Source organism: Lissotriton vulgaris, chromosome 7 (genome assembly GCF_964263255.1).
Source record: "Lissotriton vulgaris chromosome 7, aLisVul1.2, whole genome shotgun sequence".
Classification (NCBI taxonomy): domain Eukaryota; kingdom Metazoa; phylum Chordata; class Amphibia; order Caudata; family Salamandridae; genus Lissotriton; species Lissotriton vulgaris.
Genome location: NC_141695.1, coordinates 1,575,718,762 through 1,575,745,493, shown reverse-complemented (window position 1 = coordinate 1,575,745,493; position 26,732 = coordinate 1,575,718,762).

Genomic DNA, 26,732 nt, shown 5'->3' with positions numbered 1-26,732 from the left:
TTGGATTTTTAATCCTTCATTGTTCATCCTTGTTATGCAGGGCTTGCACAATCCATTTTTCATTTATTCCTGATGTAATAACTTTCATGGAAGGTGGCGATGCCACTCTTGATGAACTAATGGATCTACCCCGAGCATTTCTAAGTACAGTTCCTTTTTGTTTGGTATTTTGCTCTGTTTGGACCAAGTTTGCCTCTTTGATGAATGGAATTGGATACACTTTTGGGGCCTGCTTTGTAATAACTATTCCCCAGGCCTTAAATGTTGGAATTTCTTTTAGTATTTGATCTGCTATTGTCATCGAATTAACCGTGACCAGTGTAATTTCTTTGGAACTGTTCTTATCAGCAAAAAATTCAAGTTAATGTCATCATTCTTGATATTATTTAATGCTGGGATTGATTTGAATAATCTGAGAATATTCCCTCTATTCAGTGTGTCGTATCTGCCTCTGGATTCATATTCAGGGTTAAATATCAGTTGAATTTTCTCCGCTACCACTTGATTTTCTTTACGTGGTGAATCCGTTGTTTGTTTTGTTTTATATCTAATTATTTTTTCTCCTTCTCGTTTTTCAATTACTAATTGATCCCAAAACGGAGATTTAATTTTATGCTCTACTATTGTTTCAGAGTTCCTTCTAGGTACGTCATTCTTGATTCTCATCAGACATGGCTCTATGTTACCATTATAAAGCCAGTCTTGTTGGTCGCAGGATTTACTCATTGTTTTTTGTGACTGAGACATTCCATTCGTATGATCCTGTTTAGAGTCGTTCCCCTGGGCTTCAACTTTCTCCATTCTGTTTTGTTTTATAACAGGAGGGTTCATTCTAGCCATCTCATTTAATTTTATTTTATTTTGGCTTTTTTTATCCACATTGTGTAATAGTTGTTCCTGTAGTGGCTCTTGTATAAATATTGAGAATACTTTCTTAAGCTCCTTGATGGACAACGGAGGACTTTTTCTTTCCTTACTTGTTTCTTCTTGTTTCAGTACTCTATTTTTTATTGGACCATCAGATTTTATTGTTTCTTCGTGTTCCTGGTGATTAGACTCTATTGTGTCCTCATTTTTCTGATGGTTAGACTTTTGATTTTTTCTTGCCTTACGTAATTTTTTCCTTTGCCTTTTTGTCATAGTATAACCGTTTGAGTCTTGTCTCTTACAATCATATTCTCCTATTTCTGCTGTATTTATATCTTTTTCGTGCATTACATTCCGTTGGTTGATTACATCATGTGTTTCTTCTTTGTCCTCTGACAACCTTACTACTGCTTTTTCTTCTTTGTTCGTTTTAGGGGTAATTTTGACCTCCTCCATATTAACTATATCCCTATCTTTATTTTTCCTTATACCAAGTTCCTGCCCAGTCTCTTTCTTTAGAGCATTTTTTGTGTCCTCTATTATAGTGTGCAGGACCTCAGGTATTGCTACAAGTTTCTCCAATAGGGGCGAGCAGATACATTCCATGTCTGTTTTTTGTTTATCATTTTGGACTCTGATTATCAGATTATTAAGCTGCGCGAGTTTATTGTCTATCCCTGCAACTGATGTTGCCATCATAGTGAGAAGATCAATCTGAATGTCCATCTTGTTTGATTGGTATTTTAGTGCCTCTGGGGTTAGCGTTGATGTTTGATAGAATAGATCCCATTTTATTCCAACCGTTGGCATTTTTGTTCCAATTGGGTTGTTTTCCAGTGGAGTTTCATTTATAGGATCTGTTAGAGAAGAAGAATCTGTTTTATGGATGATATTTGCCTTTGGGAGCAACTCCTCTATTGTGGAGTTATTTTGCCATATTTTCAGCTTTTCTTGATTTCCATAATCATTTTTGTGTTCAAGTGGTTTGTTATGTGCGGTATGACTATCATCCTTGTATGACTGAGGTTTTTTCCTAATTTCTACATTTACTTCCAATGGTATTACTGTCTGTTTTGACTCCATCATGCTGTTGGCACTTAGTAGATTTTCTTTTTCCAGCATTTCTGGGTCGTTTAAGTTAGCTTGGTCGACATTATTTGAATCCTCAGTGATGGTTACATTTAGGATATCATGATCATTAATTTGGAACTCATGTTCATTCCTTTGTAGGTCACAATCTCTTTTTAGGGGGGTACTTTCAATAATTTGCCTCATATGTTTTTCGGCTAACACTGGATTTATTGGCGTTTGTAAATTGTCCTTTTCCATATCCTTATGCATGAAAATGAGAGCACCAGCTGGGTCTTTCAAAAACTCAAACTTATCCGGTATTTTTCCTGATTTTGCAAACATTCTGGCTATTGGAGAGATTAAGGTTTGATTTGATCTTGAAGTATTGGCTTTCACATTTGGCTGCTGGAGTTTTTTTATACGTCTGGTAGTTGTCCCTGTTGTTCTCACTTTGCCTGAACGCATTCTTACTTTGTGTTTTATACTATTTAATCCTTAGTGCCCACTGTTTATTTTCCCTTTCCGGGTCCTCAAGCTCAGGGAAACCACAGTTCTCCACGTGTCTTCACACTCACGTCAAAGTACAAGGGTACAACAATTGTTCTAGCCCTCAAACCCACAATTCCTTGTTTTTTTTTGTTGTCCACTCTCTGGGTGGGCTTACGCCCTAGTTTGAAAAAAATGTCACAAGGATGAGAGTTGGAGCCGGCTTGTAAGTGATCCTCCTCCTCCCAAATTTTGCCTTGCCTTGCCTTACCTTGCCTTGCTGCACGTCCTTGCACTTCCTTGCCTTTCCTCCCACTCCCTGTGAACGCACCCTCCCAAGCCCATCTGCCCTATCGATAAGGGGCAGCTGCTGTCAGGAAGGGAACAGAATCAAGGGCAGGGAGGTTGGCTGGCGCTGCAACAGTTAAACAATAAAGCAGCAAGCAGTAGAGCAAGAGCCCTACCTAGAGACAGATGTCCTTGTGCCTCCCTATATGCTATTAGACTTATGGGTCTCGTTCACTCTCACAACCTCTGGCGCCCTCTTGATAGGAGAATGATATCAGCTGTTGATAACAATAAAGCGCCTCTATTTGCTTTGTAGTGCTTTATGTACTTTGTGTACTTCATATGAGTTGCAGATAATAATCCGCAGGGGGGCCTGCTAGTGCTGATGAAACTCAATGCCTGATTGCCGATTACCCCCACAACGCTCACTGCTCACCGCTTGGAGTCATCAATGGTCCGCGGTGATCATTCATGGCATGCAGCGGTCCGCCGCGCCTCTCCCTCGCCCTCCCTCATTCGTGGGCGGGAGGCCGTATGCCGTGCTCCGTGTGCCGTGTGCCGGGAGGAGTCCAGAGGCAAAGAGACAGAGCGTTTCAGTACGCCAATTCCATGCGTATTCACCGCGCCTCGCCTCGCCTCGCCTTGCCGCAGCGTCGCAGTCCCGGCTCAATGTCAGGGGTCCCTCTGCCAATAACGGGACGATCGGGTTAAGCCGGTCTTTTGAACAGTACTGCTGGTACAAGTTGTTTGTCGAAGGTGATGGCGTTCGGCGTCCTGCCCACCCGATTGCTTGCTTCAACTGCTGCTTGGTCAACTGCTGCATTATAAGTGTAGTTATATATTTTATTTCTACTCAGAACATTGTATTTAGTATGTTTAAGTTGCTAATATTGTTTCAAAGGGACTACTTTTTTACCGCATAAGGTTATTTTGCTTCATTCAGGACTGGGGAAGCTCGCGGTTGGAAGCTGCATCGTGATGAGAAAGGTAAGGTCCATTTTAAGTAATATATCTTAGAGAGTAGTAGTGTTTGAGTGTATATTAAATCTTTGTAGTGCTATTGTGTGTATGTAGTCGTTGTATTGCTATGTTTTAGGTGAAAAATCATTTTGACGGAGGTGTTGTGAGTGTTTGAGGCATAGTGTAGTTTAATGCTTTGGATATTTATGTTTATGTATATTTAGAAATGTATGGGCGTTTGTGTGGGTGGGTTTGTTTTCTGTATGCTTTTTTACAGGTTCAGGTATTTCGCTGTTTATTTCCGGAGAAGGAAGCGTTTTTTTTTGGAGAAAAGAGTGTATTACTTTTTAATGTAATATTTAAAACTCTCTCTCCTCTTTTCGTGCTTTCATGGAGTGATTTTTACTTTTATTTAATATTTTTCGGGTTTTTATGGTTATTCGTTTGGAAGGGACTTGGAGAACATAATGCGCTTTTTTTAGAAACTAAGGGGCACCCGCCCGCCACCCTATCGGGATACGGGACCGCCCGCCTCAAGGGTGGGGGTCCCGAAATGTGCATTAGGATGCCCCCGCCACAGTGGCAGGCGCAATCCTCATGTTAACATTGTGGCGGGCGGTGCTCACTGCACCGCCCGCCACAATCTGAAAAGCCAATGCACGCATTTGCAGACACGAAGCGGCAGGCACCCCGCAGTGCCTGCTGCTTGGTGTATGCAAATGAGGGGGGGTACCACAGGTACCCCCCCATTGCACAGAACACCTCGGCCATCACCACGGGGGCCCGCAGGGAGCCCCCACACCAAAGACCGCCTGCCTTTCCATGACGGCATTGCCGCCACGGAAAGGCTTGACAGAATGCCCATTGTAATATGGCTGGCGGTGTCTAACAGACACCGCCACCATATTGAACATATTCCGCCCCGGCCGCAAGGCAACCGGGGCGGAAAACAGGCGGGCAGTGTTTTTCACCGCAGCAGTCACCCCCGCCATCAAAATATGGTGGGGGGAATTTGGCAATGGATGTCGGGTGGATTGCCTCCGCCAGGCCGGCGGTCGCTACCGCCAGCCTGGCGGAGGCAATCCGCCCGACATCATAATGGACCCCTAAGTGTGTGTATGTTCATTTTTTTTAATAAAGTCAACACACTTTGTTTAGTTCCGTGTTCCTGGAGCGATTTCTATGTTCTTTAACTGTTTTTTGAGTTTTGAGGGTATCGCCTTGGATTGGGAGAAGAATATGCATTTTTATTTTTAACCACGTGTGTGTATATCACTTTAAATAAAAAAGTTACCACACTTCTTTTATCGGAATTTCCTGGAGCGTTTTTTCTATTTTTACTTGTTTTCGGGTTTTTGAGTGTTTCGAAAATTGGATTTGTAATGGATTGCCAAGGGATTGGATGGATTATAAGAGGCTGTATTACGTCTTCTTTTGTGAAATAAATTGTAAGTATTTTAATTTTATATTATTTGGGTGGGAAATGTAATTTTTAATTTTATTGTAATGTTTGATATCATAATAAATATTGCATATTTGTCTACAAAATGTTTTTTAAATGTTTACAAATATGTACAACAAATATGTAATTTTTTTATGAAACTAAGAATGTCAAGATTTTGTAACATTTTAAGTAAATACCAGAAATTATTGTTATTTTTGGACAGATAATTTACAGTAGAGTTTTTGCTATTAGAGATAGGTAGTCTAGACCTCTTGTTGAAGGATATAGTGTGACCTGGCTTTGAAGTAGTCAGAACATTTGTTTTTTTTTTTTTGTTAGTTTAGGTCCTATTTGTGTTACAGATTGTTCTATGCGTAGCTCTTGGTAGCTTTGTTCTTTTAGTAAAGCTTGTATTAGATTGTGGAAGGTGGGTTTTCCTCTGCTAGTAGTAGCTTGGAATGCATTGTGCCATCCTTCTACACTGTTGTTTGTTTTAGCCTCTTGATTCAATGTACTTAGATATACATTCCACCAAGCTATGTGGAATTTAGGTTGGCGTCTGTGTCCATATCTATGTAACCTTCCCACCCAAGTATCTTCAAAGTAGTCTAGAAGTAGGGCTAATTTCTCCTCATATTTCTTGTAGTATGGACTGTCAATTAGTATAATATACTGTTCTGCTACGTCAGTAACAGGGACATAGGATAGTGCAATTATTTTTTTTATTTGATATGCAAAATTGCTATCTGTTGCATATTGGATGCTTAATGTGGATTATTTGAGATGTCTCCATATGCTTTGGTTAAAATGATAATAACAACCTTGTATTGCTGTGTGGGGAAATGTTTTTAAAATGCTATTAATCATTGCTAGCTCAAAATCAATAATTATTTTCTGGAGGAAATAATTATTAGTTCCATGTTTTATTACATTTAGCATTTCCGTATATGTGTTTTGTTGTTTGTTAGGTAACAAACAGTAAATAAATGGTATATTGTAATGATGGTGCAATACATGTATGGTATACAGTTGGTAGGATGGTTTAGGACATGGTTTAAAAGTCCAATCCATCATCCAGTGTTCGCATTGTTGTAGTTTCCTTAAATTAGTTGCAGTAGCAAACATAATAATTCTGATTGTAGGGCTTTCGTTGTCAAACAGTACAAATGTATCCTTATTATGTGTTATGCTCATTTCTGGGGAAATTACAATTTCTTCGAATGTTGTAGGGTTAGGTTGAGTTGTAGTAGTGAGTCTTTTTTGCGTGCAATTGTGCGTTTTAGGGAGTCAATTGAGGGTAGTTGACCTGAAGCATGGCCAGGAACGTTTAAAAGTTCCTCTTTTAGGATCTGTGTTGTTGGTTTGTTAGTCCCTGTACTTGCTTCTTTGATACTTTCCAAAGCATCCCTGATCTCTATTTCTGTGACATTAGGGGGGTGATTGTGTTCTCTAGTAAATAATACATTTGCTATTTCAGTAGTAGCCCTACCATAGCATTTATTAGAATAATATTTAGTACATTTCCAAAATACTTTGTTTCCCGTTTGTCTTTCCTGATTATAAACATACCCCATATAGCATAGCAAAAGTTTATTTTTCTGTGACATTACAAATTCAGCACCTTCAGTCATTTTTCCATTACTTGTGCTAGGAAAAATTAGAAAGACACATATTTTAATGTAAAATATAGTTCTACATGTGTTTTAGACATTTATATTTCACTGTATATACTTACAGTTATTTTTTCTTGTTTAGAGAAATGCTGAAAAGGTGTTTTCAAAATATTTCTTGTATGTTCTTCTTTTATTTCTGTTGGTAGGAAATGCAAGAATTTTACAAAATAATCTTTTATTATATTTGGAGCTTTTTCTAGGGGAAGCTGTTTTGTAGTTAGCATTTTATGGCCTTTTAGGAAGTCAACAGATATACTTACTTGTTTGAATTGTGTAGTCCTGGCCTTAGGTGGAGTACATTTAGGATGTATTCTGAATATCTGTCAAGAAGATAGAATAAAAAAAAATCTCTATTAGAAAAAAGCTTTAGCATTTTAGGGCCTTTTAGGAAGCCAACAGATATACTTACTTTTTAAAAATGTGTAGTTTTTGGCTTTGGTGGAGTAGATTTATGATGGATTATGAATATCTGTGAAGGCGATCGGAAATCGGGACCGCCCTCCCTAAGGGCGGGTGTCCCGCACGCACCATTAGGATGTGCCCGCCACAGTGGCGGGCACATCCTGTATTTATAGAATTGTGGAGGGCGGAGCTCTCTGCTCCGCCCGCCACAATACTAAAAATGCTTTGCATCATTTACTAAATCAAAGTGCCAGGCACCGCGCGGTGCCTGCAGCTTTCATTATGCAAATGCAGGGGGGTACCACAGGTACCCCCCCGTGTGCCACCCCCCTTTGGCCTTCACGCCGGGGGCCCACAGGGGGCCCCCAGAGTGAACACCGCCTGCCTTTCCGTGGCGGCATTGCCGCCGCGGAAAGGCATTGCACTCTTGCCATTGTAATATGGCTGGCGGTGTCTCATAGACACCGCCACCATATTAATCATTTTCCGCCCCGGCCACAATGCGACGGGGCGGAAAAGTGGCGGGCAGTGTTTCCCTCCGTTGTGGTCCCCCCCCGCCATTGTAATGTGGCGGGGGGCAAAGGGTGGCGAGCGGGCATTTCTGTTGGGCGGATCCCCACCGCCACCATGGCGGTGGCGATCCGCCCGACATCGTAATGGAGCCCATAGTGTGTATTTCATTCGTTATTTCATTTGATTGGATGTTTTAAGAAAGGGAGCATTTTATTGGCTAGTTTGAATTTTTTTACATTTAATTGCTTGGTTTGTTGTTGTGGGAATGCTAATCTGTGAAGATTTCTGCATTAAAGCTCGTTTGTATTTTATTATTTTTCAAATATATGTAATAATAATGTGATAATATATGTAGAAAGAATAGTATTTATTTATATATGTGCTGCAATGTTTTAATGATATGTGGCTAAAATGGTTAAATATTATAATGTGTTACCCAAAATGTTTATTTATAATTTTATATGTATTGTGGAGTGTATAATGTATTTTAAATCTAGAGTTTTATATTAATTAACATATTTAATGTATTTGTTCTATTGTCGATAATCATCTAATTTCGATATTTTGGCTATCTATATATTTGCAGTCGATATTTTTGTAGTGTTATATATATTTTTTCACAAAACGATATTTTTGTAGTCTATATTTTGGCTATCTATATTAGTGTTGTCGATAATTTATATACTCGATATGTTGTCCTAGATATTTTTGTAGTTCCCTGAATAAATATAGGAACTCGATATAATTTCTGTCGATAATTTATCGCCGATATTTTTGCAACTCGATATTGTGTCCGTCGATATTATGTCAGTGATCTCATAATGTGAAACCGAACGAAACTATTGTTAGGTAAAGGAGTGACACAAAACTTTTATTATGGATAAAAAAACTACAGGCCAGATTTACCATTCTTTTGTGCAATGATACACAACAAGTCAACTTTTGCACTGTGTTGCGTGAAAGGGCAGAAATGCTCCATATTTACAAAGATATCGAACATTTTTGCTCTCTCCCTGCGCAGGGAGAGTGTGCTTCCTAGCGCTAAGGTAGGCGCCATGACCGTAGTGCAAGGGTGTCTGCGGTATGGACATGACTTTGCAAACCTCCGACCAATTTCTCTTTTGCCAGGGCTCAGCTACAGATCGCAGAGAAAACTGCAAACCAACAACTCTCTGCCTTCTTGGAAACCAACAGATTGCTCCGCACCTCTCAAAACGGGTTCCGCCCTGGCCAGGGGACTGAGACCGCCCTCTTAACAGTGGTCGAGGAAGCAAGGTGCATCTTGGATTCTGGAGGATCGGCTTTGCTGATCCTCCTGGATCTAAGTGCAGCATTCGATACCGTGGACCATAAAATCTTAGTCCAGCGCCTTTTAAACTTAGGGGTAAGAGGCACCGCACTGCGATGGCTTACATCCTTTTTGAAGAACAGAACCTTCCAGGTTTGGGAAGGGAACGCGCGCTCCAAGCCTTTCCCCCTTCAGTGTGGGGTGCCGCAGGGCTCTACATTGCGCCCTACCTTATTTAACATTTATATGGCCCCCCTGGAGGATGGTGTCACTCCCTTTGGAATTAAGGTTGTTACATACGCTGACGACACCCAATTGGTCGTCTCACTCTCCCTGGAAAAGGACAATTCCAAAAACCTGCATAACTGCCTCTCAGAAATCTACACTTGGATGTGCGACTCTCGACTTAAATTAAATGGCACAAAAACAGAGCTCATGCTTCTGGGCCAGCGAATGACATCCCTTCCCACCTCCATCTGGCCCATGTGCCTAGGGGATCTCCCTCCACCAAAGAAAGAACTCAAAAGCCTAGGGGTATGGCTGGAGCAAGACCTCTCCCTTAAGACACAGGCCAAAAAGACTGCTGGCACCTGTGTGGGCTTACTCCGCTCAGCCCGTAAGATTCTCCCCCTACTTCCGACACAATCCAGAAAGTTGCTCATTCAGGGTCTTATCTTATCTAGATTAGATTACAGTAACGCCCTCTTTACGGCCGCCCCAGAAACCACCATCAATATCCTTCAGCGCATCCAAAACGCAGCAGCTAGGCTGCTGACAGGCACCTCCCGGAGAACATCGGCTAAACCAGCACTCAAAGCTCTTCATTGGTTGCCTATCCGGGAAAGGATCAAATTTAAGGCTCTGTGTATCACCCACAGATCCCTTCAGGGCAAAGGGCCCCCTATCCTTGGGAAAATGCTCTATCCCTACAAAACTACCAGGTCCCTGCGCTCCTCCCAGGGTAACCTGGCCACTGTTTACAGAGTTAGGAAGGCCTGAACTGGAGGGCGACGTTTTTCGGTCACTGCAGCAACCTTGTGGAACTCCTTGCCGACTAGTCTTCGATCCGAACCGACCTACATGAAGTTACGTAAACTCCTGAAGACACACCTCTTCCCACAAGATCCATAATATCACCTGTCAACCCCTCAATTTTCCCTCAGACTTCCACTGCACCCCAGCGCTGGGACGCTCCCGGGCAGCCATGCGCTTTATAAATCTTTTTTCATTTCATTTCATTTCATTCATTTTTTGTGCTGGAAGGGGCACCTTCGCGAGAAAAAACAATGCTTGGATTCACTTTCATCTTTCTATGTGTGCTAGAGAATGCAGCACAGGTGGAAAGAGGAATTCATGGTACTTCTCCTTGTTATGCCTCTGTCAGGTAGGCACGCTGTTATGGCACAAACCCAGGTTACAGGTCTTTGGATATCTGGGCTTGCGTAAAAATCCATGGGTAGATGCGTGGGGCAGCCCACACTCCATCCATGTAATGCCTACCCGACGCAAAGAAAGACAAGGCAGAAATATGGGCTGCGTTGTGTTTCTTTGCATTTACTAAACAATGCAAACCCACGCTAAGTGGCTTAGTAAATCCCAGTTAAGGACCTTCGAAGACTAGCGTCACACAAGGACAACACATGTCCTTAATAAATCTGTCCCCCACTGTTCTTATGTAAAGCCCTTTTTCATCTACAGAATTTTGTTTGTACTGTATAAAACTGCCTAATAAATAAAAAAATGCATTTTCAGCATCCTTGAATGCAGAGTATCACTGCTGTAATTATTTTAACTTCCAATGATCAGTATGTGTGCAAGATTGGCTGGTCTCAGCAGTGCATTAGGGTGCATAATTCCAGTATGTGGTGTACCGTTTTACAAAGTATTGTTATAAATGGTGTGGTCTGTGGCTTGTGTACAGCAGGTGTAGTTGTTTGGTAGATTGCTTTAAGTTACTTCTTGAAACTGACTTCTGCTATTGCGCAACTTTGGGCCCGTAACAAAAACTCTGTTCAGTTCTACTGTGTTAAGGTTTCTGTGGGCTGCGAAAAGAAAACTAAGCACACTCTTTGGAATTAGCTGCTGCATCACGGACCACATACTAATGATGTTTTCTGTGAAACGGTATCTCTTCTCTGTCAATCAGTTGTTTTGGGTATGCAGACAGCAATTTCTCCTCTTTGTCTCCAGTGTATCCGATAACTGTGCTTTAGAAGACAAAATAAATATTTCAAACAACGTGCAAATATGTGTATAGATCATGTTTAGAACGGATAAACCGATTTGAAACATCATGCTATGCTGTAAGAAATTAGGTTGTAAGTTCTTTGAGGTCCTCTATAAAGTCACATTTTTGTTATTGGTTTTCTTTTTCCTAATTGATGCCTAAGGCTAAACTATCCACATGATATAAAACCTTTTGTAAATCTGCCTTGTGCATCAATATTAATTCAGGTCAGCCAGAATTAGTGACAATTTGTATCCCCCCTTGGGTATGAAACTCTACAGCCTGATCTGAAGCAGAAAGTGAAGTCTTTTCTCTCCTCCCTGCATCTTACTTAATTTTTTCCCACTTTGTTAAAGACTGGAATAAGGTCATTAAGTTTCCAGACCATACGCTAGTCCATGACAGGGTAGGAAATGAATGAGCTAGAGAGTGAAGTTTTCTTATGAACCCCATGGCCTGCAACAGTCACGGCTGGTGCCTGGAAGCAGCAGTTAAGTTGTGGAGGGGGGGGGGGGGGGGGGGGGGGGAATTTCAATATTAAAAAAATCACTTACCTTCCGGCAGGCCGGCGCCGCCTCTTTAGCGTCCTCTTCCTGGCTTCCTATCACTGGCACATTTTTGGTAATATTGATGGCATGACGGGTATCCCTTACACAGTGGTAGCCCGTCTGTGGCATTTTGTGGGCATTCTTGGTAACTTGCTATGAAGATTGTGAAATTGCAAATGTCTTTTCATGAAATTTCACAAAAAGTATGCAAATGTATGCAAAATTTCATGAAGTTTACATTACAGTAGGGTAGTTTGTGAGTAACGTGAATTCAGGGGCATACTTCAGACTCAAAGGGCATGTGAGATATCAGCACGGAGACTGGCATTAGGAAACTAAGTCAACAGTGACACATTTTGTGCTCTACCCATTGATCCTGGAGACATGTTCTGCTTTAAACCGTCCCCTAAGAAATAAAAAAAAGTTCACATTACAGCACTCATCGAATTTCTTCCACTTTTTGCTAATACAAGTTTATGAATTTCATCAACTTTAATTAAAAAGAAAATTACCTGGCCCTACATATTGTCTGTCCCTACCAGAATGGTGGCCCATCAGTGACATATCATGAACAATAATGGTGACATGGTATCTATCCGTTGAAGTAAATTCTCATAATTGACATATTTCCCTAAATGTGTGCCTATAGAATCTCTATGCCTTCAGAAAATAGCATATTACTTACATATTTGTGGGCTTTGATGTCAATGTGATGGACATCTCTCTATTCTAGTGGTTCAGCTATGACATACAGTGAGGATTCTTATGAACCATCTGGATATCCCTAGCATTCCAGTGGCCATAATTAAAATATTGTAGCCATTCTTGACATTATTCTGGCATACTGGTGGTACAGACATTGTTATATGATGGAAACTCCTGGTATTTGAATGTGGATTTACATGAATGGCACATCATAGCCATCTGTGACAGCAGAAAATGTCAAACTGAAGTTTGTTAACAAAAATGGATTCACTCTAAAAAGTAAACCTCTGGCCTTTTGTGACAAAAATATTGTATTTTCAACATGAAAATTTCAAGTTTCTATTCCATGGGAATCGTAGATTTTATCCATTGTGACCATTATGGGTATGATTTAGGAGAGGTGTAATGCAATAGCGCAGCGGCCAGAGTGACTGACTCCAGAGCGCAGGGCTCACGATTTGATCCCTTGTGCCAGAGGCAGCTCAACTCAGTATCATGTGACTCTGGGGAATAGCTCTTTTATTCTCCCCGATGGCCCCCAGCTCCTGGATACCCTGAGGGGTGATAGGTTTACGCTATACAAATGTAGAATATCATATCATGTGAATGTTGGTCGGAAAGACTCCGACCGCAGGTCGCAAGCTTTCCGCAAACATCTATGGTTAAAACTCTGACTGCCGTGTTACAAAGACGGCGGTCCGAGTTAAAACTAGCCGGTTAATCTGATTGGATTCCAAGGGGCTCAAGGAGCCTGTCGGGCAGTTGGAAGGGCCTCATAATCCCTAACGGACGGGGTTCACGCCATCAGGATTATGATGGCACTTTAAGGGAGCAGTTCCATGTCGGCATTTCCAATATGGAATTGCTGTCTGAAAGTGCCTTTGGGGGACCCTAGCAGGGCACCCTTCCCCCTGGCCCGCTGGTTGTGCCTGCGACACGGTGCAGGGATGTGCAAAAACATAAATTTTTCAGTGGAAGCTTGTGCTGTGGGTGGTTTTGGGCCGCTGCACGTGCTCCCATTGAAAAATTTAAGTTTGCCACCACACCATGTGTGGTCGCATTCTAATTCAATGTGCGGAACCGCCGACCTATGGTCGGGTGGTTCCCTCACTGAAACGGTGTCGGGCAGATGATAGTCAGCCTGACTTCGTAATAAGGCCTATGTATTTAATGAGAAAATGTTTTGCATTTTGAGGAAGTGCCAAAATGATGTTTTGCGCAATGCAGTTATGAAAGGTTTGTAAACAAATCTGCTCATTAGGATGGCGGACGGACCTGCGTCCGTCCGCCACCCCAGAGTAGGAGGGACCGTCCGCAGGGGCAGCGGCGGTCCCTTCGTGCAGATTAGGATGTGACCGCCACCCGGGCGGTCACATCCTCCATATTTAACATTGCGGCGGGTGCTGCTTGAAGCAGCACCCGCCGCAAGGTTAAATATGCATACATCGCATTTGCATGCACAAAGCGGCAGGCACCGCGCGGTGCCTGCTGCTTCATGCACGCAAATGCAGGGGGGTACCATAGGTACCCCCCATGTGTACCCCCACCCCCCCATCACCCTGGGGGCCCGCAATGGGCCCTCAAAGACATCTCCGTATACCTTTCCACGGCGGAGAAGATGCCGCGGAAAGGCATCAGTTTTCCCCCTTCCTAGTATGGCTGGCGGTGTCTGTTGGACACTGCCTCCATATTAGAGCTTTTCCGCCGCGGTCATAAGGAAACCGCAGTGGAAAAGCGTTGGACGGTCTTCCTGACCCCCTAGCCATCCTAATCTGGCGGGGGGGTCTGGCGGGAAGTGTCCGCAGCGGTTTTTCTGCATCCTCCGGGCCGGCGGACACTTCCGCCGGCCCGGAGGATGTGGAAAAACTGCAATTCTAATGAGGGCCTTGGTTCTGAGCAATACATTTGATGTTGAGTTTAAATAATACTTTTTCTGGTTTTGATGCATTTGTATCATAATGCACTTATTGCCATATTTCTAAGCATATCGCCTATGTGGCTAAACATTTTAAATATTATCGCTAGACCTTTCACAGCATGTAAGATTAGTTTAACCTGTCTGCTGTTTGATCTTTGTATATCTATGGAATTTAGCAGAAGAATTGTTTTTTTTAAACCTGTTCTCTTAGTACAATATTTCACCCTGCTCCGTCAATCTTGAGGTTCAGTCTTAAAATATAACAGAGAATCTATAGAAAAGAAACTGAATGGAAACATAAAGAACACAATATTCTAACAATGATGCATATCATCTTATAACACAGATTTTTATAACCCATTGTAACATATATATTCCTGGTCAACCAACTTTTAGGGATCAATTTGTTGAAAACGTTTCCCTGAAAAAAAAATTACAGTTATTTTGTTGAGACTGTACCCCATGTACCACAACACTGCTAGGGAAGGTAAGACATGTCTGCCACACCCTAAACATTTTGAAATTATGTTTTATTTCAAATTGTTTTTATTGATTTTACAAAAAGAATAATACAAAAATAAATGATAGTGAAAGTGATCTAAATAACAATATCGTTAGCATATGATGAAACCAAGGAAAGATTACAAAAGAAGAAAAAGACAGCAAATAATCCAAGTACGATGCCATAGGAAATGCAGTTATGTTGGAGAGGCATCTGGAAACTGTGAATAACACAGACTACATACTAGGTATAATACATTACAGGCAAACCTTGCATGGCTATGAATAATACAATACGTGTAGTCCATGATACATTACAGGCGTACGAAAGAGTATGTAGTAAATTCACAACGATATTTTGCATTGCATTAAAGTCGGACAACATTCAAAAAGATGCGATCTTAGCAATGAGGGGACATTTCGAAATTATTGTTTTCTTCATTTTTCTGTATTGCCCGGAAATTTCTGTCAAAATTATGCTTTAGAATATACAATTTGGTGCCTATAAGAGGTCAGGCATGCTCCCTTCGCTCACCTATAGCACAAGCTGTTTCTTGTTTTAGTAAAAAATGTGCCTTCTGTTCCTGGGACAGGAAACACTCTAAGCATACCTGGTTCTTTGGTTTAATTCTATTCTGAGTCTACAAATATGGAAAAAACATAAGTTTTAGGAACTGGCAAGCAGGTAATTTCATATATTTTCTCAATCCTCGCTGTTGGCTAAAAAAACAAACATGATCCCTTGAGTTGTGTTATTCTGATTGTATGATAGTTCCCACAAAAATGTAATTCTCTCTGATGGCAATTCAACCCCTTCTCTTATTCCTACACCACTGCAGTTATATATCTAACTTCTTATAGTCATCTGAAGAACTGGTTAATTTCCTACCTAAGAATCTAATACCCCAATTATGGTCGAACTGGAAAAAGGTCCGATATTTAAAGCACTTGATATATTTGGAAACAGAAAGAATTGGAATTATTTGCATGTGTTAAGTATCACCCAATTACAAAAATTGTTCCCAGCATGGGGTAAAACATGCAGATTTTGGTGCTTACTGTAACAAAGTCTATATGGTCAGTTGTTGAGTAATGGTTTTTACCCCAGTATACTTCAGCAGGTTTGATTTTCAAAAATTTACCTGGGTAAACACATGCGGGATGTGGTGCTTACCCTACAACTCGTAATTACAATATGTGTGGTAACAGGCATTACCATAAATATCACACTTAATCAGGCTAATGAAATCAGGGCCTTAGGGAGCAGCTGAATCCTAGGTGTTCTTTCTTATTTTAACCATGGTTGACCTCAGCAAGGAAAGATGCTTTAAGAAGATTCAGTTGTAGTCAGTAGAAGTTCATATGGAGTTGAGAACCACCTCACATGTTTACTAGTTTTCATTCTCATTGGTTGCTAAAGCACAGCATAACTCTGGGGTTCATAATGGCAACATTTCTGTAATACTCTTTTCTTTATTCAAAACTATGAGTCTGATTTAGAGGATGGTGTACGGAGCAGTGTCCATCAGGATGGTGGAAGGCATTACCTCTGCCACTCCGAGGGTACACCGGCCGCCAAATTTAGAGATGAGCACCAGCCCCGTAGTCATCTCGGGGTATTGAAGGGAATCACCCTTAACCCCTTGCATGCTGATGATGGCCGGGAGCCGTCATGGCACACAGTGCTCGTTTGCTGATGACGGCTCCAGGCCGTCATGAGCGCACCCGCGATCGGAATGTGCACGCAGGCGCAGAATCGCGGCAGCATGCAAGGGGTTAAAATGGTTCCTTTCAAAGTACTAAATGTTTGCTAAACATCCACCATCAGTTTCTATGGTTGTATGTATCCCAAAGGTATGACTTAATTTTGTTTTTCAAAACTAACTCCAAGAGAGGGCGTTTGTTTTTGAAAAACAAATAACTAATGACCCTCCACATCCTGGACGTTTTCACTCAGGGTGTGTGGGGGCGTATTGAATTTTCTGTTCCAGCCAAACAAACAAAAAAGGCTTTATGCCATCTATCTTCAACAGGGTAGATGATGTAATGTCCTTCCTCTGGCAGCCCCTATTTCATTGGGCTGTTGGAGGAATATCTTATCAAGAAACCCAACAGGGGCTCAAGCAACAGAATATTTAAGTTCTGTCCATCCCTAAAGGATGCAGTAGATCTAGGATTCGGTGGACATGGTAGTTCATTGCATTTGTCATAGAGTACCTAGTCTGCCAATGGAGTAAGACAAAGCTGCAAAGTTGCTACGTTGCCTTAGTCTGCACCAGGAAGGAGCTTTTCATGGGCAGTGCATTGGGTTTTCCCATGCAACACCCATGGATTGTGACGCTTCCCCAAATTTACTTAATCATGTAAACCTGGGGCAGCACCAAATCCTTACATCTCCCCAGAGCAGGTGTAACGAGAAGAAATATTCTTACTTTTGCATTCCGCAGCACACATAGAAAGTGTAAAACGCTTCTCAGGATTGTTTTTGTAAAAGCAATCCTGCATTTAATGCAGGAACCCTTGCACCATTGTGAAAGGGTGCCTGCATTGGAACAAGGCAGCAAATTGTGTGCCAGCGCAGGGGGAAAGTACAGTGATACACTGTATTTCATAAATGGAATGCATTCATGCCCTTTGGCCCTGGCATACGGCAGTGCAGCAAGAAGACTTGCCCTACGCCAATGAAGGCACCCTTCTGTGCTGTCTTATGCCAAAGTGAAAGGGCAGGATTTAAACAATGCAATGCATTCCTGTCTTTTCTGCCTGCGCTGGCGCTGTTTTGGCAGCCTAGCACCAATATAGGCACCCTTGCTCCATGTCCATAGGTGCCTCCATTGCAGACAGAATTGTTTTTGTGCAGGAAGGGGGACCTTCCTGCACAAAACAATACTATGAGCCATTTTCCTCATTCTATGTGTGCTGTAGAATGCAGCACACATGGAAAGATGAAAAAACTAGGAAAAATTAACATATTTCTCCTCCTTCTGCCCCACCTCGGAAGGCGTACAGATTTGATGCTTCCCCAGGTTAACATGACTTTGTAAAACTGTGGCAGCATTAAATTCCATCCGTCTTGCAGAGGAAAATTCACTGCAACGCCAATTGAACGCCTCCTGGGCACAGAGAAAGATGGCGCAGCAATTTGCACTACATCGCCTTACTCATGATATATAAGGCCACTTGACAGAATTGAAACGTAGTTTTACTACATTACTCATGTTTGACCCTATAATGCGTTAGCATTTATAGGGCTAAAACATTATATTTACAAATTGTATATAAGATGTAATCAGTTGATACAGATGTCACGTTAATTGGATCGAGATCTGTGCCACCATTTTATTAAGAGAAGATGCCATGTTGTGTTACAATCAAAACTGTTACTTGCACATTCAAACTGTTGTTTGCTCATTTATGAGAAATAGTGTTTGGTAAGTTTTGTTTCTTCAATGGTTATGCCAGCTCATTAGTGCATGCCTTTTCTCTGAATTCAATGACTTCTCCCAATTATCTAGAGTGGAGGATAGGCTAGACGATCTTGAAATGTAGATTGCTTGTTCCAGGCTGTGAAATCGAAACTTATGTTCTGTACCCCCATTGTATCACGACACCTAACAGTGTTTTTCCATGGTAGGTGGCTCTTTGTGGACTCCATGACATACATAATGTAACTTTATGCCTGTTAAAGTCAGTCCCTCGTCAACCATTGTAGGTGGCTGGTCAGATTGGACTCCCCTGCAGTGTATTTTATTAATAAACTAATTTGCTTATATTCTCTACTGCGTCATTGACTCATATTCTTGGAAGGCTAGAGGATGTCGAGAGTAACCCGGGTGGCCCTTATCGGGTCACTTTCTTCAGTTGGCGCCAAACAGGGACCCCATCAAGTTACCCATCTCACCCATAGTCTGGTTGTAGAAGTCGGGGTTGTTTCTGGGCGGATCAGGGATCCCCACACGATCAAGCTTGGTTCTCGCAGCTGCCCTGCCTGTCTGATCAGGTGGTTTCTCTTCTAGTTGTCACCTTGGCTGGGGTCCTGAAAAGGCGAGACCCTTGGATCTGACCATTTTGTTCCGATGTGTCGGCAGTGAAGAATAATCTTGTTTGACCTGTGTTCACCGGGTGAGTTCATTTAGAATTCTTGGAAAGTGCTGCGCCGTCTTGGTTAATTTGGGGGGTCCACGGACCATTGCAATACAGAGCTTTTTTTTTAAGGTTCTGCCAGGCCAATTGATGAATTCGACATATTCTTGAAAAGGCCTGGGGCTAGAGCCTATCTTGTCTTGGTGCAGTCTGAAGATTGACTTGTTTGGTAAAGTCTATGGACAGTTCTTGAGAGCTCTTTATGTGTGTCCTATTGGTGTGCACATGTTGATTGAGTGAATACGTCAATGTGCCTGATGTTAGGATGCCTTGTTGGAGTAAAGTGTGGTGTTTGGGGGGGCCGATGCTGCTCTGCAGAACATTGCATGGAGGATCGGCAGCCTGCGCCTCCAGAAGGTACTCCGAATGTTGATATGTATGTGAAGCACAGTATTGGCCCTCCTATGTTTCGTACATTGTGGCACAAGTATACAAGGGACAATACTGAGCTTCAGTGGCCACAGGATGGTAGTTTGGATGAACAAAAATGTTATTATTTACAGGATAAATTATTTGCTAGAAGAAGTAGGCAGTCAATATTTGACAATATGCAGGTATGGCAGAAGGAAGCTAAGCAGATATGTATATGTGCTGAGAAAGAGTCCAGGAAGAAGGCAATGCAAACGGTGGTGCAGAAAGCGGTAGCTTATGAAAAAGCATGGACAGAAAAGGGTATTGAGTGTGCAGATGAGAAGTTTCGATTAGAATGTGATAAGTTCTATGTTGTTCGAGAGGAAGAGGATCCTTTTGTGGAGGATCTGTCGGAAACTCGCCCCCAACCTCCCTATGCCCTCAGAGAGTATATCCTGAGTCCCGTTGTCTTAGTCTTCCGTTTATTCCTTGCCTTCCCTTTGTTTGTTCGCAGCCTCAACAGCTTTGGCTTCAGCTGTATCCATCTCCCCTTTGGTTTCGCAATTAATGGGTACAGTGGCTGCAGGCACCCGTACAGTGCCAACTGCTTTAGTTTCAGTTTCACCTCCTTCTCTTACAACTACAACACAGCCGTTGTTGACCCTGTCACCTGCGTCTGCATCTTTTGCGTTCTCACTAGATGTGTGACCCATAGTATTGGGTAGTGTTGAGATGCAGGTGCGAGGGTCAGATGGAGGAAATTGTGCAGCAGCACGGGAGAGATTAGAGCGGGCAATGATTTGATCTGTTTTTTTATTTTTTTTATTTATAACTCCATAGTAGCAAAGTAAAACATACAAAAACAATACATCTTTTTGACATAACATTTTCAAGAGTTGAAGTAGTCACGGAAAGCCCACCAGATACTTAGACCAATCTGATGTTTCTTTACCCCCTTAGCCAAAAATAAACTCCATTCTAAATTGTATAAATTATACATTTTGGCCCGCCAAACCTCAAATACATGGGGTTTACTTTGCAACCATTCAGAAGCGATACAGAGGCGAGCAACAGTCATAGCAATAAAAAACAAATGTCGATGTTTAGGAAATACATTCCATTGGCTAGTATCAGACCCCTTCCCTAATAACACGATAGCAGGAGTTATAGACAAAAATGTCTCTATATCTGCTATAAATCAGGATCATTTACTACAGCTAAAAAAAACATGATAACTATCAGCGTTATCCCCCCACAACGAAAGCATTTTCCGTCAAACCCACTCCCCCATTTGGACATTCCGGCAGGGGTGTAATAAAAATCAAATATAGTTCTAAAAAATTGCACCTTCAAATTGGAAGACAAAAATACTTCCCTGGATCTGGCTATAGCCTTCTCTATAGATATATTTGGCTCCCCCAGGGTTATACACCATTTGGCGTTGTTTTTCTCAAGATCATCCGGTCTATACGACTGTAATAACTGATACAGCACCCCAATTTTCTCCTTTCGTCTAACACTTTCTAATGGTAAATTGGGTAAATTTTGTCCGTAGTAAAAAATCCCGAATCTAAAGACATTTAGAGAACTGGGATTTAGGCAAGTGATATTGTTTAACTAACTCTTCAAAAGACATAAGCAAACCCCCCGGGGAAAAAAAATCACCTAGTTTAGTAGTTCTTTTATTCCTCCACCCGTGTACTATATTGTCCCCAAAAATAGAAGGAAGAATCTTAACAGAATTCAAAGGGTTGTAGTACAATAATTTCTCCTAGGAGTCTTGTTTTCATATTCTCTTCCATAATTTGAAAGCACCGTCCAATACTTTAAACCATGTACGCCTAAAGTAACTCCCATCAACTTCTTTAAACAAGCATTGTCTAGCCACAGAACCCAATAACATGTCAAAGATCGAAGGGGCCTCAGCAGTGCTCACAATTCCCTCCCCAGTTAATAATACCCGCATTTTTAGCAAAAAAAAATGAGTATAGAAATTCAAAGAGAAATCGGGTTTAGCTAGCCCCCCTCTCTCAACTGGTAAAGTCATAAACCTCATTGCAAGTCTAGATTTACCAGGGGCCCAAATAAACTTCGCACACATCGATTGGAGATGTTGTAACTGAGTACCTGCCACTTCCATAGGAATTGAGCAAAATAAATATAAGACTTTGGGAAGAATATTCATTTTTATAATGTTGCTTCGTCCAATTAAAGTAAAGTGTAAACGCTCCCATTTGTCTAGTGATTCCTTGACTCTTTGTAACAGCATATTCCAATTAGTTTCAACCACCTCAAGCATAGATGCCCTTATTTTAATACCCAGATAGATCACCTCTTTCAATAATTTGACATCTTCAAACACAATGCTTTCTGAACCAAGAATTTGTGTTTTGGCCACATTAAGTTTATAGCCAGATATTTGGCCAAACGCTGTTGCTAGTCATTTACGGCCACATGCATCAAAGTCCGTTTTTGCAATTCCTTATTTGCGATTTTTAGGGAATCTTAAATAAGGAATCGCAAAACGGGATGCATGATTGAAATTGCATAAAATTTGCGATTCGGTAAAAATCGCAATTTTTACTGAATCGCAAATATTATGCAAATTCCAATTTGCGATTTCGCAATCAATGGGAATTGCGAATTCGCAAATTGGAATTCGCAAAATGTTAATGCATTCCATGGGTGCAGGGGGGGTCCAAAGGACCTCCCCTGCACCCCTGAAATGTATTTAAAAATGGATGTTTCACACACACATGTCCTAAGGACATGTGTGTCTGTAACATGACAGTGTTTCAAATGCTAATTTGAGCATTTTAAACCTTTTTCGCAAATTACCACAAGGTTCACCCTCGTGGTAATTTGCCCCCCCTAATTGTGAATTCGCAATTTTAAAAACAATTATGCATTGCTTTTAAAGAATCTCAAATTTGCGATTCCTTAGAAGCAATCACATTTTTGGAAATCGCTAAAATAGCGATTTTTCCCAAAATGATTGATGCATACTAAAAAGGTATTTAGGATTCGCAAACGGCCGATTTTACCGAATCACACCGTTTGCGATTCCTAAATACCTTGATGCATGTGGCCGTTAATATCTTGCAGTGCAAGAGGAGGGTCAACAGTAGTTACAGCTAAATCATCAGCATAAGCAAAAACTGAAAATTAGTAATCACGCACAGAAAAAGGCTTAATACAGGAATTGTTACCTAGTTGTTCCACATAAAGATTAATATATAAAGCAAACAGAAGTGGAGAACAAGGGCAGCCTTGTCTAGTACCGGGGGTAATACGAACAGCTTCGGATAATAAACCAATGGCCGAAATCTTAGCAGTTGGTGCCGTATATAATACCTGCAGTGCAGTCATAAATCTGTTGCCAAAACCAATTAGAAACATCAGTTCCCATAAATAAACCCATTCCACCCGATCAAATGCTTTCTCAGCGTCCAATAAAATCAATCCCAAATCCCGATTTTCAGTGTGGGCAACGTAAAAAAGTGTCACAACTTTATTCACATGAGTCGCAGTTCCTCGCGATGGAATAAAGTCATGTTGGTTCACGAAGACTAATGTGCTAATAGCTTAAGATAGTCGGTTTGCCAAAATCTTTTCGTACGAAGGCAAGATGGCATCCGTTGCGGACACGTGAGCGATCGCTCCTGCTGGACCCTGCGTGGAAAAATTTTGGATGGACTGGAGAATCACTATTTTCCTGCTATTCTGAGACGCCTCCTCTGTGTTAGATGTGGGTAAAATGTTTGGGCAAGCTCTGAGGCTTAGAAGATTTTCCCCGGATCAGAAAACAACATTTATTGTTATCGGTGGCTTCCTGCTCCGTTCGCCTGGACGCGGATGCTGGAAACACTGCTGAGTTTAGCCGCAGGGCTGACTCGGAGTCGGAGAAGCTGGTGGGTGTTTCCTTTAGGGAATACACGGCTCACCTGGGGGCCGCTGTTTAAGCATGCCAGACAGTCGGAGCTGCGGCCAGAGATGCCGCCGACGGGGGCATGCGAGGGAAACCCCACAGTCAGGAGGAGGAAAACACAAAGACTGTCACCACGGACCCCTAGGTGAGGAAGAACCATCTGAATGGCGGCTCTAAATCGAGCAAGGCGGCTGAATCTGGGTCTGCAGATAAGAGCTAAAGGGAGCCTCCTGGAAAAAAAATACTTGCGCTCTTCTCAGCAGCTAAAGATAAATGGAAGGGAAAAAAGGCTGAACTGTTATCAGAAGAAGGTGCAGACTGCGTGGCGACTGTGGGTGGCGGGCCTCCGTTTAAGGCTAATTCAGGGGACTTTGTCTCCCTTTCTGAGCAGTCTATGTCATCCTGCGAGGATTTGGCTATACAAAATTTGGCCCAGTTAAGTATGGTGGATGGCAGTGACCAAAGTAGTCTGTTTTTGAAAGATTCGGCAGAGCAAGTGGAGGGTCACTCCCACACTGTGAAAAAACTGGACTTGAACTTCAATAAAGGTGATTCATCAAAGTCTTTACCTCAGGGGACCACATGCAAGCTGAGGGGGAAGAAATGTCTCTGTCACTGATATATATCGGTCTATTATGTTCCATCGAGATGAGACCCGAAAAGAGAGCCAAAGAGTCCAAAACTCCTACCGCAAATTTCTGAACTCGGTCAGATGACTGGCTAAATCTCATGCTGACTTTATCTCCAGGTTTAACGAAGCTGAAACTTGAATATCTAATTTAGAGGATGAACTTGCGCAATAGAAGACTGCCACCGATCTGATTCCGGCAACTAAGGGGGACACTTTGTGGAAGCTGGTAGATATTGAGAACCCTGCATGTAGAAATAATCTGAGGGTCCTTCAGATACCAAAAGGGAAGGAGGGGCAGGATCCACGCAGATTTATTGTAAGTTTGTTTAAAAAAGCTTTTCCTGAGGTGACCCTTTGGATTGGGATAGAGAAATTGAACGTGCTCATCGGTTGCCATTCAATATTCGTCTTTTTGCTGGTCAACGGGATTCTAAACCTAGAGCCTTTTTAGTTTCTTTCAACAGTTTTTTGGCCCAAGAGGAGGTATTCTTATTAGCAGGGGCTGATAAGAAAAGAAGTGGGGGTTATGTTGAGATTTTTGTTCGCCCGGATCTGTGCCACTGCCAACGCTCTGTTGAGCTTCGTTAGCAACTTTGGCAATTGATTTCAGAATTTCAAACTAAAGGGGCTCAAGTTTTTTTAATGTTCCCTGCAAAGTTAAAAGTATTTTTTCATGAACGCACCCATTTCTTTACCAGTATCGGGCCTGCTAAAGAATTCTTATGTTCCATTTAGCTAGGCTGATTTTCCTCGTTATTGGGGGGGAGGGGGAGGGACGGAGGGTGGAAGGGCTTCACTAGGGGGGGTGGGGTGACACTGAGGTGGGGTAAAAGGGGTAAAATATCCACTGTAGTAAGTGTGATAGTAAATGCAAGGAAAGACAACATCTTGATTTGGGTATGAAGAGTTGATGTACGTTGTATGAGTTTTAAGTGTTTTTGCAGGGTTGTTATCCTTAACATGGTCAAAAGGAGGAGCTTGGAAAGGTTGTCCAAATGATTATAATGACATTTAAAGGGATTAAAGTTTGTTCATTAAATGTCTCCGGTCTTAATAATTGGGCAAAGCGGAGGAGGGTAGCCGCCGAGTTGCGATTCATTCAGCCAGACTTGGTGTGTATTCATGAGACACATATACCTTGGTCTAAACGACATATTTTAAAGGAGCTTGGGTTTTCGTTAGTATCTGCCTCTCAGCAATCTGTAATGAATTGCGGTATTGCTATTTTAGCTAAATTAAATGTATTCACTATTGGTAGCACCCTAGCTAACAAGCATGGTCGCTGGGTTATAACTGAGTGTGGGCTTGGGGAGTGTAAGCTCACGATTTGTACCATTTATGGTTCTAATCTTAATAAGGCGGAAACCTTAGAGGTTTTAAATATGGAGCTGGCCTCTTGAGGGCAACCTTTGTTATTGTGTGGGGATATTAATATTAATCTGACTAATCAAGTTCTACAGGATGGGCCCCGCAAATATAAAGGGCGGAAACCTCAGGTCTTTAGAGCTCTTTATCATTTAGTAAGCGATCATGGGATAGTTGATGTGTGGGGAAGCTAAAGACCATGGACCCGGGCTACATGTTTTATTCTTTTCCTCATAAAAAGCTAGTTTGATTGGATTATTAGTAGATGCCTCTGCCCAATTGTATCCGAGGATCTCATCTGATCACGCTCCCATTGTTTTAGAATTGAGCCTTCCAGGCTGGAAGGCTCAACCTAACTCCTATTCATTTGATTGGAAGCATTGTTTAAATGATAAGTTTAAAGAATATATGAGCTGCTGGATGAAGGATGTTTTTGCTAATAATAGACAGTCGGCCCATATTACTATTATCTGGGACATGTTTAAGGCCTGTCTTCGGGGAAAGTATTCAGTTTTGGACTATATCAACAAAGAAAAATCAAATCTGAGTTAATGCGTCATTATGACGCACTGAGAGAGGCGGAGGGTGCATTAACTCTAGGGATTGTATCGCAAGTTAATTACATTTTAGATCTAGAAAGCGCTGTCGCCAAATCCTGAGTAAAAATTCTTAGTTAATTGAATTCGGAGAACGCTAAAAAGAACCTAATGTATAAGAAGCAAAATCATAAATATGGGGAGGCTTTAGGCAGACGTTTGGCATTACAGCTGCGTATGAAAGAGTCCACCCTCTCTATCGCAATGATGAAGGATCAGAGTGGCCATGTGTGTCAGGACCCACAACAGATACTCTCCATATTTCATCAGTTTCCTACTGTTTTATATACACAGCAGAGAGGTATAAAGGGTGATATAAGTGCACTCTTGCAGGAGGGAATATCACATTTAGACCCTATGGAAGCGGAACAACTTGACACCCCAATCACTATGACAGAATTACAAAGTGCGGTTAATAACCTGGTCTTTGGAAAAGTGGCAGGGCCTGATGAGATTCTTGCGGAGGTCTATAAGCCTTTTTTCATCAAATGAAAGATGAGATGTTGAATGTCTTTTGGGCAGCACAGGAGTGTCACCGACCCAAATCTTGGGCAAAAGCCACTATTGTGCTTTTTTGTAAAAAGGGCAAAGAACTGGATTTGGTGGCATCATATCACCCAATTTAGTTATTAAACTGCGACAGCAAGGCAATGATTTGATCTAATGTGGATGAGGAAGAGTAAAGAATGGTTGCACTTCATGCAGCTTAGTGGCTTGGAGTGTGATGTATAGTTTGGAGGATATATGGAGTGTGATGAAGGATATTGATCTGTTTGTGGAACAACATGCCCTTCAGCATATGTAAACTACATTGATTGGTTTGTGGG